Below are 16,494 nucleotides of genomic sequence, written 5' to 3' on the forward strand. Positions count from 1 at the left end.
ACTCCACCATTTCGTGGTCACTCTGCCCAAGACTGTTCCCGACAATCACATCCTCCACCAGTCCTTCTCTGTTTGTGAAGAGAAGGTCTAGCAGGGCACCACCCCTGGTAGGTTCACTAATCAGCTGCGTCAGGAAGCTATCTTCCACTTTCTCCAGAAACCTCCTAGACTGCTTCCTCTGGGCTGTGTTGTGCTTCCAGGATATGTCAGGGAAGTTGAAGTCCCCCACGAGTACAAGCGCCGACGATTTTGCAACTTCTGTCAGCTGCCTGTAGAACTCCTCATCCGTCTCCTCATCCTGGTTCGGCGGTCTATAGCAGACCCCCACCAGGACACTAGCTTTGTTGTCCCTGCCGATCCTAACCCAAAGGGACTCGATCTTGTCATTCCTAGCCTCGAGTTCTACAACATCGAAAGACTCTCTAATATAGAGAGCCACACCGCCACCCCTTCTGTGCTGCCTGTCCCTTCTGAAGAGCCTATAGCCAGGCATCGCAGCACTCCAGTCATGAGACTGGTCCCACCACGTTTCCGTGATGGCAACCAAGTCGTAGCCTGCCCGCTGCACGATGGCTTCCAGCTCCTCCTGTTTGTTACCCATGCTGCGTGCATTGGTGTAGATGCACTTCAGCTGGACCTTTACCTTATCCTCCGGCCTTGCCATTGCTCCCCCTGGCACAGCCCCAACAGTCCTTGCTATCAACCACTCCTCCCAGTTTTGTGTCATTGGCAAACTCACTAAGGGCACATACATTCTGCCCTGTCATCCAGATCATTAATGAAGATGCTAAATAGGACTGGACTGAGTAGTGACCTCTGGGGTACTCTGCTTATTGCTGGCCTCCAACATGACTTTGTGCCACTGATCACGATCCTCTGGGCCTGGCCATTCAGACAGTTTTTAATCCACTTCACTGTTTGCTCACCCAGACCATACTTCAGCTGCTTCTCTACAAAGAACTTATGGGAGAAAGCGTCATAGGCCTTACTGAAGTCCCAGTAGACAATATCCACTGCTCTCCCCTCACCTACCAGATCAGACATTTCATCACAGTATTTTATTGAGTTAGTCAAGCATGACTTTCCTTTGGCAAATCCTTGCTGACTACTCTTGGTGATTTTCTTCTCTTTCAGGTGCCTGGAAACCATTTCCAGGCTTAGCTGCTTCCCAGAGATTGAGGTGAGGCTGACCTCACCTATAGTTCAAACTTTTCTTATGCTAAATATAAATCTAAGTTTTACATATGTTTTTCATTCTCATTAAATATTGCAATATATCTTTAAATATTCAGTTGGGTAAGTTTTCAATATTGTCTACATATTTCCCTTTTTATTTTCTTGACAAAATTTTCATTTTAATCAACTAAATTTTCAGATAATTTAATCTATGTAATACATGTATTCATCCATCTTATTTACTGGAATTTTCTCACTTCAAAATATCTATTGCAAAAGATGTGCACACATATACACAGAATCTGTCTAGATGTAAGAGAGAATTTTATTTTCAGTCTTTTTTGGTTAAAGTACTGTTAGAGAGGCTTTCACACTCATTCTAACCTTAAAAAAATCCATACTTTTGTGAAAAAGAAAATGAATTGTATACTACACACATTCAAGACCTGTTATTTTCAATAATAACATGTGATAGAAGCCTTCATTACAGACTAGAAATAACTTATTCTGACAGTTTGCCATGGTAGAGTTCATGTTGAGTGTTGAGATGATGACAACAAACAGAACGGAAGCAAATACAACTGGCTCTTTTCCAGTAGACAGCATTCATCAAAATAGTGTATTTCCAAGGCACATTATTATTTCGCCTCAATTGCAAGTTCAAGGTAACATCTTAACACTAGACAGAGTCAAACAGATATTTCTCTTAGTTGGCTGCACTGTTCATTTCCCACCTCTGCAATAAATCTAATCTATTTTAAGTGCACTTCTCCCTCAACTTTCAGGTCAGACTTAATTTTCAAATGTCATCCATAGGTTACCAGAAACATGCAAAGCTACCTGAACTTATGAGCTAAACATCTTTTCTAAAGAAATAAGCTTTTGTCAGCCAGATAAATGTTCTCTCTCATATATTTTTGCAGATTACAGCAGAGTGTTTTGATAATAAGTATGGGTCAGATCTTTGGCAAGTGTAAATCAGAAAAACCCTTCCAAGCTCTAGTTCTAGTCCCAGCTAAGGGACTGATTTACACCTTCTTGGGACTTTTTTCAGTCTATATTTTGATTGTTCCCTTCTCAGTTAATGTTCAAACTAGCATGTTTCATATGTTTAATACTGTTACTGTAATGAAACCATCGTCTAGAAATATCTAGTAAATTAGGCTGAGTGAATCTGAAAAGTTTAGGGATAAATGGGAGTATCCACAGGCATAGCATTTCTGGAAGGAAAATATGGATCTTCAAAATTATTAGTTATAATGTTTTAGATGTCTAAAATTAAATATTTTAATGAACATCTACAGAAGTTGTGCTACCCAGACATTCATTGGCTTGAAAAGCAGTAACTTGTGCCTACATCTATACCAGTACAACACTCCAGCCAACTTCTTGTGAAGGCACACTAGCTTGGCTTATAGGTAGAACCAGTCAAGGACTGATAATTGTACTAACAGCTTTAAACTACTACAAAACCTAAAAAGTATACATAAACAGTGGGCATAACAATGAAGGAAGATTTGTTAATGTATGTCTGATAAATTTTAAAATCACATAGAACTTCATTGTTGTTTTCTCAAGGCTAATATAACCCACCATACTTGGATTCAATCTATACCATGTGATGGAGGATAAGATTGCTGCTACTGGCTGATGGCTGCAGGCTGCCACTGGCTACTGCAGTGAAACAGGCTACTGCTCAAGAAACAAGAGTGTCACCTCAGCTGGTGTTTGTCATGTCTTGTTCAAGCCAATTATATGCAATTAATATTCAAGTGCTTCTTTGCATTTATGGTTCCTCTCACTTTTATGTCATCAGCAAATTTCATTACATTTTTGTTTTTTGTGTCAGGATCATAAAGAATACATTAAATAACATGAATTCTGAACCCAGCGTTGAGTATCTCCACCAGTAACTTACTTACGGCCCAATGGTTTCGCTTTCACCATTATGTATTTTTCTATTCTCTTTAGCCAAGATGTTACAGTGTAAAACATTTGTACTACACTGCATCTTTCTAGGCTAGAAATTCCAGAAATTTATAGACATTCAGAAAAGATTTATTGGAACACCTCATCTCTTCAAATTAGTAAAAAGATATGTAAATGATCTCGCCAAGAAATTCAGGAGTGCAATTCAGTTGTCAACACGTAGGCTTCTAGTGATTTGACTTAGCTGTCACTTCAGAGGTTCTTCTGTAGGGTCTCTGTCATATTTCCTGTCTCCATGTGGACAATCAGGCGTGCCACGTATGGCACATCAGATGACACCAGGTTTCTATTTTCAGTCAACTGATTTATGCCCTTTGTATCAGGTGCAGATGGGAAGGTTTTCGTAGCAGGTGTGCTGCAGGGGTGGCTTCTGTGAGAAGAGGACAGGGGATGCCTTGTGCTGGACACAGCTGTTTCCAGAAAGCTCTGCAGCAGACCCACCAAAGGCTAAAGCTGAGTTCAGTACAGCTACTTCAGAGACCTGGGAGAAGAGTCTATATGTTTTGAAAATAGCTATCTTTAGCAATCAACTATGCAGAGAGCATAATTAGTTGCTTAGACTTGATGCCAATTTTTTTGACTCCTAAAGTTAGGCTATGGTGGTCAATGACCATCAAAATCCTATCTGATATATAAGGTAAATGTGATATGTCTGAGACACAGAGAGTACAGCAAAGTGAAGAGACAACTTCAGTATTGGAAGATTCATTATGACTTCCATTACAGATTCAAGATTCAGCATGACTTTACTCTCTAAGGAGAGATACATTATACCTACTAGGATTTCCCCAAACATTTTTTCTGAAGATGAGTTATGATTTGCATCATTAACAAGTATTACTGCTTCAAATTAGACTTAAAATGAGCAAATTCCCTCTTCCCTGTTAGAATTCAAAGTATTTGTATGTTCAAAAATATGTTATTTAAAATTTTCCTAGAATACTGCTAGTTTACAGAACTGAATGGAGTGTTTCAGGTTGTTGATCTATATTCAGGACAGCTGTTACAGAAATAGAAATTAGACAAAATGTTTCAGAGCACGTGCAATAAAAATAAGCTATGCTAAGACGTGTGTTATTCAGAAGGATATATGAGAGAACCTAAATGAAGGCCTCTTCAGCAACCTCACAAAAGAGATATTAGTGCCTTTCTGGGATAATTCATCACTTTCTTATGCATAGTGAGGTGTTGTCTAGAGAAAATAAATAAGAAACTTAAGGTTAAAATATTTTGATGGGCACTTTCCTCAACACACAGATGATCTATATAGGATTGAAAAAATAAAAACCCTTTGTTAAAATACTCATCAGGTAAAGGAGGATAAACAACCTCAATTTGTCACCACCGTTCACTGATTAAAGCACATGCCAAGAAATAGGATGCCTAGTTTCTCTTGAGTGCAGGTCCCCTTTCCCAGAAGACTATTTTCAAAATTAAGATGCTCCCAAAAATTGTTCATCACAGGTATTGCTTACTTGCTGAAGATGAACTATAGTACAGGAAAGAATGGGAAATATCTATGCCAAATAATGATGGGCAACTTATCAGTATCATAGTAGTATCACCGTTTTACATATCACAGATTTGTGTGTAATCGATGCTAAGATTCTTCAGTACTAATTCTATTTTGATATCACTGTATCTGCAATGGCCCTACCCACGTGGCCCAAGCTTCCTAAGACTCTAACTTCATCCTTCCCATTTCTCCATCCCAGGTCTATGGCATGCTAGAGCTGTGCTGCCACAGTGTGACAGAGAAGGTGTGAAAAGAGCTCCTCTTGCCCTTCTCCACCACCTCAGCCAGCAGCTTTCTTTAATTTCCACAGCAAAATACCAAAGCTAAAAATAGGTTATTTGCATGCAGATTCACTGCAGAGACTGTGGTCTCAAAGAGAGGAGTGGTTAAGGGGGACAATTTGTTTCATATAAGGTGTTCATGGATGCAAATTTCAGGATGGGTAATAAAAAGGCAGTCACAGATTTTCCAGCAGTACATTCTACCAAAATCTTCCCTTAAAAGTGAAATCAATAGAAGAACTCCTTTATGCACCCAATGAGGTAAGATCAATTGCAGAGTGGGGAAAATTAGTCATTGAAGAGACATAGCTTACCTGCTCTCTATAGTCTCCCAGAACTCCATAATCCCTTTTCCAAAAGGTTTAATTATAATAAAACTTCATGTAAATCTAATCATCATTATCCATATCTAATTCTTCATTTTTAGAGTCTTTTGGATTCTCCTGGGTTATGAAAATTCCTTGAGTTCTTCTAACACCTACCAAAAGCCCAAGAAACAATCTTTTAAATGTAGACATTTACAAATTTCCTTATGGAAAAAAAAAAAAAAAAAAAAAAAAGGGGAGCAAAGTGTTTCCAATTTCCACAGTTACCGTTCCAGTGAAGGGAAAATAGAAGTTCTTATATTTCTTCTCATTCAAAATGAAACCTTTCCTGCAATATCAAAATTCCTTCCAGAAGGGAAATTCTGAGTGTCAGTCAGCTCTGCCTAAAAGTACCTTTCTGAATTCATTCAATCTCAGAAGCAAGTCTGTGATTATTTCCAAATGTTCTGAAAAGATGTATTGTATTTTTACTTTAAAATGCACATTAAAGCATTACATATGCTCCAATGTGCATTCTCAGCAACAAAAAATGCTTTTAACCCTCAACATTTAAAAGCAGCTGCAGAGATTTTTTCCCCAGAGAAGTCAGTCTTAAAAAGGCCAACTGAATTTCTAGTTTCCTGTGGGACCATGCTAGGCTTGTTTGGTTTGTCTCTGGGGTCTTTCATACAGTTCAGCTGAGGGAAGTGCAATTTGTTCAGTTATGTTTGCTGAGCATTCTTTTTTAACCAATTCAGCAAGTACAAATAGAGAAAAAAGTTGAAAAAATAGCCAATCAAACTAGAAAATATCTAAAGTGCACATGCTTTCATTTTACAATTACATCTTCAATAATTGTGTTTGTTAGAATCTTCACTTCATGTATAAGGAAATAAGGATTATATGATTTTTATTTTCCTCAGAAATTAAATATTTCACTAGACTGAGTTATATTTCTATATTCATCTCTTATAGGAGACAGGAAGGGACGTGTGGGTTACCTGTTACTGTTGGTCACCCATGTCACCAAGGTACCTCAATCAATTAATCATAGAATTTTTTTGGTTAGAAGAGACCGTCAAGATCATTAAGTCCAACTATCCACCTAACACTACAAGTCCACAGTTAAACCATGTCCCCTAAGAACTCCACCCACACATCTCTTAAACACTTTCAGGGATGGTGACTCCACCACCTCCCTGGGCAACCTGTTCCGATAGCTCCTCCTTTCCATGTGAAGAAGTTCTTCCTGATATCCAATCTAAATCTCCCCAGGCACAACTTGAGATGTTTTTTATTACTTGTGTTTGCATTTTATTACCTGAGAAAAGAGACTGACACCCTCTTTGCTGCAACCTCCTTTCAGGCAGTTGTAGAGAGTGATGAGATCTCCTCTCAGCCTCCTTTTCTCAAGAGTAACCAGCCCCATATTCAGCTGCTCCTCATGTGTCTTTTTTTCTAGTCTCTTCACAAGCACTGTTGCTCTTCTCTGGACACACTTAAGCAACTCAATAACCTTTTAGTGATGAGGGGCCCAAAACTGAACACAGTACAGTCTCACCAGCTCAGAGGGACAATCATTTCCCCAATCCTGCTGGCCACTCTACTTCTGGTGCAGGCCAGGATACCATTGGCCTTCTTGACCATCTGGGCATGCTGAGAGCTCTTTTTCAGTTAGCTGCTGACCAGCAACCCCCAGCTCCTGTTCTTCCAGTCAACTCTCCAGCTACTCCTCCCCAAGGCTATACACTGTATGGGGTTGATATAACCCAAGTGCAGCACAAAACACTTAGACTTGTTGAATGGCATGAAATCTCATGGATGGGCTGCATCTAACCTATCCAGATCCCCCTGCAGAGCCTTCCTGCTCTCACTCATCAATAACTCATCCTGCTCTCACTCATCAATAACAAAATGTAGGTTTTGTTTTGTGTAACTGTTGAAAGAAGAAGAAGAAAAAAAAAAGTCTATAAGAAAGTACTTAAAATTATTTTTTTTCAGCATTTGGAATGATACATAAATTGTTTTAGTATCTAATTAGAGATATGAACACTCTAGTTTTCATCCATGAAATACACAAGTTCTTAGTTGTCATTATTATTTGTTCTGGAGTAAGAAAATGAGACCTCAACTAAAATTAGAATACTATTTCAAAGGTATTGAACAAACGCATCATAAAACCACCCCAATACAATTATTTTTCATTGTAAGTAAATAAAATAGACAATAGCTGCTAATTAAAATGGACATATGACTTACTAAGCACAGGTTAGAGGCAAGAGTAGAACTTAGACTGTCAGGTCTTGAACCAGTGCCCAGATGCAGTTTGTGGATTAATACTTAGGTTTTTTCTTCAGCATTTTCTTCACTGCTGTAAAAAGACAATTATTAGACTCTAATCAGAAAGCATTTTCACTCTGAACTCCAACTGCTATAGCTTGGTCAAAGGGCAATGGTAACTTTAAAGTTAAGCTTCACTTTTAAACAAAGCTGGACTGAAAGCCGGAGAGATTCCTTTACTCTTTTTTATTATTTTTTTTTAACATTTTTACCTTTAAGGTAATCTACTTATAAGCATGTTACAGCTTTTACCACCAGTTCCTGACACAACATTTCCAGTAGTTTCACCAGAAAATGTATTATTCTGATGGGTTTCACAGAATCACAGAACTATCAGAAACTGTGTAATACACTATTATTGGCAAAAAGTAAATTATTATTAAAAATAAGGCATCATAGGGTTTTTTAATATATATTTTTTTCTTATTACTGAAGGCAAAATTTTCAAATATGTCTATCTTCATGGAAAAAATAGTTAACATCTGAGTAGCCCAGTAGCAATGCATTACTAAGGTAATAACTGTAACTATGGTACACAGCCAATTCTCATTATTACTTGAAAAATTTAGTCTGTCCTACTAATAACATTAGAACTTAAACATCTAAATCAATAACATAAAGATATACTTTCTTTCAGCTTTGTAAATTATATTGAACTCATCTAGGAATGCACTATTTCATAGTGAGTCAATAAAAGATGCATCAAAACTTTATTTATCCTTCCCTCTCCCCCAGTTATGTGTACGATCTCTCTAATATATCTGTGAATATAACAATCTACTCAAAATACATTATTTATTTTTATGGCACGGTCAGTATGTCAGAATAATACTATTTTGTTATGTTCATACCTACTACCTCAAAAAACTCCTCAAAAGAAGGAGTGTATAACAATGAGAAATAGGTCAGCTTTGGGTGTGATTTCTATCAAAAATAAAATATAACTAACATTTTTTTTTTTCCATTTTGAAAAGTGACTTGAATCACTAGGAAAAACATGAAATGGCAAACTTGGTACTGTTGTTACTGAACAGAGGTCCTTAGGATCAAATTATTTTGTCATATGCTTATAATTGCATTACATGAGATTACAGATCCACAAAACCATATTTCTAAGTACTAACAAAATGCAGTAGTAAGTAATTAGTAAATGGTACTGCTGTCATATGAAGATAAGCACTGCTAGTCCTTACAGTCAAATTTGAAGCCACATATTGTTTATCAATTCTGTTGAGGAAAAAGATGGGGATAATGAAGTGAAGTAAAAAGGTACTCTGATATTAGCAAAACTAGCAAATAAGCTTAGGAAACACATTTTAGCATGTATCATGCAGAAATCAAGATTTAGGATTTACGATTTTTATGCCAGAAAACAGTGAGATACTCTGCAAGGTAAAAAACATGAGTAAACTCTAATGAGAACAACAAGAAAGAAAATGTAATAAGGAGGGACAATGGGCTTTATTGCTAGTACCACTGCCTTTGAGAATAAATATCAAACAAGGAGCTTTATGAAGCAGGGGCTATCTTTCAATGTTTATGAGTTTACAGTAGCATAGGTTCTTGAACTGTCGTTGTATTATATATAATGGACTTCTTTCAGACACTTTGGCAGCTCAGAGGACAGTATGAAGAAGCCTTAAACTTTTGAAGAAAAAATGTGGACACTTTAATATATCAGTTAATGAGGGAGATGTCTATTAAATTTTCATTAATAAACCCACAGCCAAGTCAAATGTTGTTAACATCATATAAATCCTAAATTGAAAATACTTCTTACCTGAAAGAAAGACTGTCCCACAATTCATGGTATATGTAGACCACACCAAGCACAGAAATAATTTTTAAAATATTAATGATGTTTCACTTGTCTGAGCAGTGAAGGCACCAGCTAGAATATGATGTAGAAAAAGATGTAGAGGAACTATTTTGAATGATCAAAGAAGATAGAATGAATTACTATGGAATCAGTTAAAGAATGTAAAAAGAGAATATCTAAATAAATTGTTGGTAGTGAGCTCTACTAAGCAGTAAAATGTAGTAAATAATAGAAACTATAAATATTGACACTTGTGGCATTTTGAACTCATCAGGAAAAGTATTAGCACAGAAAATACTTCATAGGGCAAACATGATTTACTGCATATGGAAATGACTTGGCAATCTGGAAAGTTGAATTTTAACCCAAATTTAAGCTGCTCTCAAGTTGCATGAGAGCAGACAGGGTGGTTTACCTATTCTTGCTCTCCTGACTTCTGACTGTCATGCTGGTTTAGATTGTAAATTTTGTAAGAACTAGACTTTAAGATCTCTTTTCACGTGTTGTACTGGGCATAGTATAAACATATCTTCAGTCTCATCTCATTCAGTGCCTCCTTATGGCATGGAAAAATAAATAGTAAATACTGCTTTCAGGTATTCTACAGAGAAGAAATTTGAGGCAGTGAGACTCCTTCCCAGCAGCCCTGTTGAAGGAGTGACACACAGGGCTGCTGAACAAGGAGCATGGGCTGATGATGGGGTGATAGGAAGGGATCATAAAATCAAAAGAAATGGGGGACTTTTGAAGCACTTACAGGTTAGCAAGGAAATGCCTACAACACACCATTGTGGAGAAATCCTCCAAACACTTTCTAGGAACAAAACATGTTGGGGTGTCCCTCCTAAGAGCCTGTACAGTAAAACACACATTATGAGCAAAAAGATGAGTTAGAAACAGGCATATTCTTGCAGGGCTGTCAGATGTGGTGGGATGACTCCCATGACTATGGTGTTCTCAGGGAAGGATACAGGCTCTTTAGGAAGGACAGGCAAGGAAGACAATGAGGGAGCATTGCCCTCTATGTTAATGACCAGCTGTAGTTCATGGTGCTCTGCCTGGGGATGGATGAGGAGCTGACAGAAAGCTTAGTCAGAACTAAAGGGAAGGCTGGGACAGGTGATATTATAGTGAGGGTCTGCTACAGGCCACCTGACCAAAAAGACCAAGCAGATGAGGCCCTCTATAGACTGATAGGAACAGACTCATGTACATGCATCAATCGGCAGCAATGGTATAAAAGATGAATACCTATAAGTTTAAATATAGATTCGAGGAGTTACTTTTCATGCATCACCTTAGGAATGGAGAAAGGGTGACCACTCTTATTTTGAAAAATGACACGGAGGAAGATTAGGAGAACTACAAGGTGTTCAGCCTCACCTTGAACCCTTGGAAGCTGAAGAACCACCACCACCACTTCTTCCATCCAGTACAGAGGCCAACCAGATGGAAGGCAGCCTTGCAGGGGGCCTGCAGGCCCCTGGTGGCCAGCAAGCTGATCATGAGCCAGCAATGTGCCCTCATAGCAAAAAACAGTAATACCCTGTTTATGAGCATTGCCAACAATTTGAAGCAGATGATCCTCCCACTCTCATCAGCAATGATTAGAGACATCTGAAGTTATTATGTCCAGTTCTAGGCTTCCCAGTGCAAGAGACCATAGAGCTACCAGAGTGCAGTGAGAGGCCATAAAGATAATGAAGGGATCAGAGCATCTGTCATATAAGGAAAAGATGAGAGTTAGGAATTCAGCCTGGAGAAGAAATGCACAGGGAATCTTACAAATGTTTATCAATATTTGAGGAAAGAGGACAGAGCCAGCCTGGAAAGAGGAATACCCACAGAAAAGACAAGCAGCAAAAGGCAAAAAATAAAACACAGAAAATTTCATGTAAGGGGGAAAAAAAAAGGAAAAAAAAAGTTTACTGTAAGTATGACTGAACATTAGAATAGGTTGCCTGGAGAGGTTGGCCAGTCTCTGCCCCTGGAGATATACAACAATTGTCTGAACATGACATTGATCAATCTGCTGTACTTGACCCAGCGTGGAACAGGGGGGTTGGACCAGATCTCCAGAACCTCATTAACTCTCTGATTCTACATTTTATGCAGCTATTGCAATTTGAAAGAATACAGAAAGACAGCTTTTCAGCTCCAATGCTTTCAATGATGTTAAGTAAATTTACATTTGATGAGGATCTGCCTAAGAGAGCTTTAGAGCATTAGATACAATAGCTCTCATATAAGCAGAGCTGGCAAACAGCATAAGAAAATGAGGCTGAGACAAGGAAATGTGCTGACATTTACAGCAGGTTTCTCACAGCAAGCATTCAGGTTTAGGGAAAAGGAAGAGAAAGTGAACTAGCAATTACCATTAATGAAAATGGTAGGAAAACAGAAAAGAGTGTTGGGGAAAGTGTGTGCATATGGAAAGATGTGATACCGAGATATCCTACACTCACCAATTTAGCAAAAATAATAAAGATTTTAGATAACAAGGTACAAGCAGAGGAGCAACCAGAATGCTGAAATCAAGGAGCCAAAGATAATAAAAGACTTTAATGATAAGAAGGAGGGGGTCAGAAACATCTGATATATAAGCTGTTGCTGTTTTTTAATCTCTAATTTGACCTGCCTTTAACATCCAAAGAAATAGCCAAATTCCTTACTTCTCCCATTAAGAACCCTGGGATATCACAGAACTGCAGGAGAAATTGAGAGAATAATTGTACCTCAGTATGCATTTTACTGCTGTGTACATTCAAAGGGCACAATTTATTCTTTCTTGTATTCCTCCTAGCCCAGGGAAGGGTATTGTAAGTCCCTCCTGTCATTCATTTCCAAAATTACTATTGATGTGAAGCACTATGCAGTATAGCCAATGAGGAAATAAAAATCAATTAAATGTTAAAGCAGTTCACTGACAATTCTCAACTGTATGTGTACCGCAAAACATCAGAATTACTTTATGAATTATTCCAAAATCCTTCTCTCGAGATACATTCCTATTTCATTGTCAGATACATTAAATTTTATTTCTAACTCTAAAACTTATCTATAATAAAGCAGTTTAGAAAGTACATGCATATTTTTTTATCCTTTACCTTTTCTTTCTGTTCATGAACTGAGAATTTCAAAAGAAAATCAAAACTTGATAAGGCAAGAGGTGATATCACTGGAGACAGAAATTTGCTTCCTTCAATTCACTGAGCTGTAAATAAAAGACTATCCTAATAATTTTATTTTTTTTTTTTCTATTCTTGGTTCCATCTACAGACATGGTGGGACTGTTGGAATTGATTCCAATTAAGTTTGCATCTTGCTTAAAAAAAAAAAAAAAAAAAAAGTTCTAATTATGAGAGCATTACCAACAACAACAACGAAAAAGTATGCAATATGCCTTAATTTGGCTGACTTTCTGTAGAGTGCAAAACAAAGTTGCTTGCAAAAGATGTTCAGTAGATACAGGTAATATTTCCCACTGCATAAGTTTCTCAATGACTTTTTCATAAATCTTCCTCCTTTTTATTTATTACAATAAATTAAGAGTGATTGGAGGCTCTGGGGCAGGTTTTGATGCTATCTTCACAGTACAACTAAAGGGGAAAAATGCAAGCTGTGTGGGCTTTTAATATTTTGGTGTGCTCAAATGTTAAAATCACAGTAAGAACTCCAATGTAGCTAAGAAGGGAAAGAAGTTTATGAAACTACATTCTTTACCAACAGCTTTAGAAGCATCCCACTTTTCATTAGAATAATAGCTAAAATTTGACCTTTGAAGCTCTTTTCATCTTACAGGGAAAAGTTAGCTTCCTTTCATGGACTTATACTTTATAAAGAAAGCAGACAAAACATCTATTACTAATTATTATTTATTCATATCACAGTAACACTGAAAGGCCTTAACACAAATCAGAAGTTCCATTGTACTTTACACTAGAAAATACAGTCTCTGCTTCAAAGCCTTTACAGACAAGGCAGACATGTTCTTTCTTCTGAATATTAGAGATGAGGTATTGTAGCACAGAACAATTGCATTTCTCCAAATTGCTCAAAAAGTCTGTGATACAGACATGAATTAAACTTAGATATTGTAAGGATAATATTAATTCTTTTATCACTGGACTTCCCTTCATTTTCAAGTACAAAATACTTCCTAGATAGTGGGCTTAACTGTGGAAGTTACAAGCAACCTTTCTGAACATTTAACTATGCCTTTTGTACCGGTTTAATACATGATCAAAACAGGAAATTTCTTTCTAAACTGGAGGGATATACAATGTATTTTTGATTATCTTTTATACATGTAAAAAAAAAAATGAATTTTGTTAATAATTCACACAATGTGTTTTTGTATTAATGCTTCATTAGGATTTCCTTTCTGAACTCTGCCTTCTCTGATGAACCCCATTTCACAAAATCTGTTTTATTTCATTTCCTAATAGGCTGGATATCATTGCAAAATATGGATCGATACTGATACAGGACCTTCTTTATGCAATATGCCTTCAGAGTGCATGAAATAAGGAATAAATAACAAAAAAAAAAAAAAAAAACAAAAAAAAAAAACACAAAAAAAAAACAAACAAACAAAAAAAACTTTCCAATATATCTATTAATCCTGGTGAAGCACATTATAGGGACATAACACCAGTGAATACATACATGAAAGAAAAAGAACAAATATTCAGAGCCTGAAACTATAAAACTCAAAAAGTAAAAGAAATGACAGTGCTTTTCCTCATTCATCTCCCCAAATTGGATGACAGCATATATCTGAGATTTTATTAAAATAATTTGAGGTCATCTTTGTCACCCCTCCCCCATTAGCAGGAACTGCAAAACAACTCATGGATGTAGAAGTAATTTCTGATTGCACTAAACCAGGACGCTATACATAAAAGAATGAACAAGAAACTCTTCAAAACATTGGATATCCTCGTTTTGTGTTCCAAGTCAAAGGAAACTAATGTTCATATAATTGATTCAGTGCCATTTCTGATTTAGATTAATTAGATATATCTCTGCAGAAAATTCAGATGCAAATGTATATTTATATTTATAGTCACAGAATGCTTAAGGCTGGGAGAGACCTCTGAAGATAATCCAGTCCAACTCCCCAGCTCAAGCAGGGACATTTCTAGCAGGTCAACCAGGACCATCTCAGGCAGCTTTTGAATATCTCCAAATAGGAAACTCCACAACCTCTCTGGACAGCCTGTACCAGCGCTCAGTCACCCATGCAGTGAAAAAATAAAAAAATAAAAAAATATCATGTTCAAACAGAATATCATGTGTTTCAGTTAGAGCCTCATGCCTCTTGTCCTGGCATTAGGCACCACTGAAAAGAGCCTGGCTCCATCTTCTTTGCACCCTCCTTTAGGTATTTGCATAGATTGATGAGATCCTACCTGCACCTTGTATTCTTCAGTCTAAGCAGTCTCAGCTCTCTCAGCCTTACCTCATGTGACAGATGCTCCAGTTCCTTCATCACCTCTGTGTCACTTCAGTGGATTCTCTCCAGTATGTCCAGATCTTTTATATTGCCAAGCCCAGTACTGAACACAGCACTCCAGGTGTAGCCTCACCAGTGCCCACAGAGGGGAAGGATCACCTCCCTTGATCCACTGGAAGTACCTTGCCTAATGCAACCTAGGATACCTTCTTTGCTGCAAGGCCACATTGCTGTTTCATATTCTGATGATCACCAGGACCCTCAGGTTCTCTGCAAAAGTACTTTTCAGCCCCCAGCATGTTCTGCTGTATGGACTTGTTCCTCTCCAGCACTTTGTGTTTCCCTTGTTGGACTTCATGAGGTTCCTATTAGGTCATTCTTGCAGCCTGTCAAGACCATCTCAGCATTTGTGGGTGCATCCCATCATGACCCATGAGTGAACATCCAATTTCCGTACGTATTTTCTGACCTGATCCTCTTCTACCAAGGGTACATTTTCCTCGGACCAGCCTTTCAGCATCATCAGAGTGCTTAAATTTCTGAAGGTGTTTTTTTTTCTAGGGAAGTGTGAGGCAAAAAAAGGAATTTAGTGACTCAACCTTTTCCATGTTCTGTGTCCTATGTCTCCTGTCCCATTCAGCATCAGGCCCACATTTTCCCTGGTCTTCATTTTGCTACTTAAGTACTTACAGAAGTCTGTGTTTGTGTGTGTATGTTCTCTTTAAATGTTCCCACTTCATTATTTCTCATATGTGATGTTTACTCTGAGAATATTTCCCCTGTAGTGAAAACAAGCAACTTAACCTATGATTGTATCCCAACACAGCCGTCATACCTTAGAGGGAAAAAGGATATGCTACTGTTATAGTAGTCATTTACAGCATTTTTGTACTTTAAAAAAAAATGTCTAATATTATAATATTATCAAACAGACTTCTCAAAAATAATCTCTTTAAGGCTGCTTATTTTAAATCCCTGATCATTCTGTGGGCACAGAGATGAAGTCAAGTCAGTAAGTTTGCTGAAACAAAGATGCCATGTTAAATGACATTTCTTGAGCTTTTTTGGCATGGCTGACTGCACTCAAAATTTTACCTTATTCATTAAGTATGACCAGATAAAGTCAAGTCATTTTGAGAACAGACTGCAGCTAGATAGCAAATAATCATAGGCATATTATATTTTTGACATAAAAATGGATTTGTTTTATACTGCTCTGTCAAAAAAAATGTAGTGATTCCTCCATTTCTCCTTTCCAGTTGTACTTTTTAGCACCTAAACTGTTATCTTCAATTCATTTATTTTGAAATCTATAGGAAGAAATTTACATAGATAAATTTTATATATATACATTCATATATATACTTTGAATTTAATGCTTTAAAATTTTGTAAGTCATATGAAAACGGATAAAGCAAGAATGAAATAAATGAGATACTTGAGTTTCATACGGAGATAGTTAGGAAGAAAAAGTGGAAACTTTACAGAGATGACTAAGTTACTTACATTAAAATAATTGTGACTTTGTAAGGCAGCTGGAGTTATCCTTCTAAATCTGAGTCTTTTTCTAAGAATTAATTGAAATCTATCCTCAATGCAAAAAAAAAAAA

General features: G+C 37.2%; 1 long non-coding RNA gene across 1 annotated transcript in view; it reads right to left on the reverse strand.

Moving 5' to 3' along the window:
• LOC119716702 (uncharacterized) overlaps positions 1 to 15,935 on the reverse strand; it is a 33,538-nt gene extending 17,603 nt beyond the window's left edge. Inside the window, exons 1-2 of the long non-coding RNA XR_005265157.2 lie at positions 14,891 to 15,935; positions 7,527 to 7,638 (exon numbers count right to left, since the gene is read on the reverse strand). This is a non-coding gene — a long non-coding RNA (uncharacterized lncRNA). The remainder of the gene's footprint in view (positions 1 to 7,526; positions 7,639 to 14,890) is intronic.
• Between the last annotated feature and the right edge of the window lie 559 nt (positions 15,936 to 16,494).

This window comes from Anas platyrhynchos, chromosome 4 (genome assembly GCF_047663525.1).
Source record: "Anas platyrhynchos isolate ZD024472 breed Pekin duck chromosome 4, IASCAAS_PekinDuck_T2T, whole genome shotgun sequence".
NCBI lineage: Eukaryota > Metazoa > Chordata > Aves > Anseriformes > Anatidae > Anas > Anas platyrhynchos.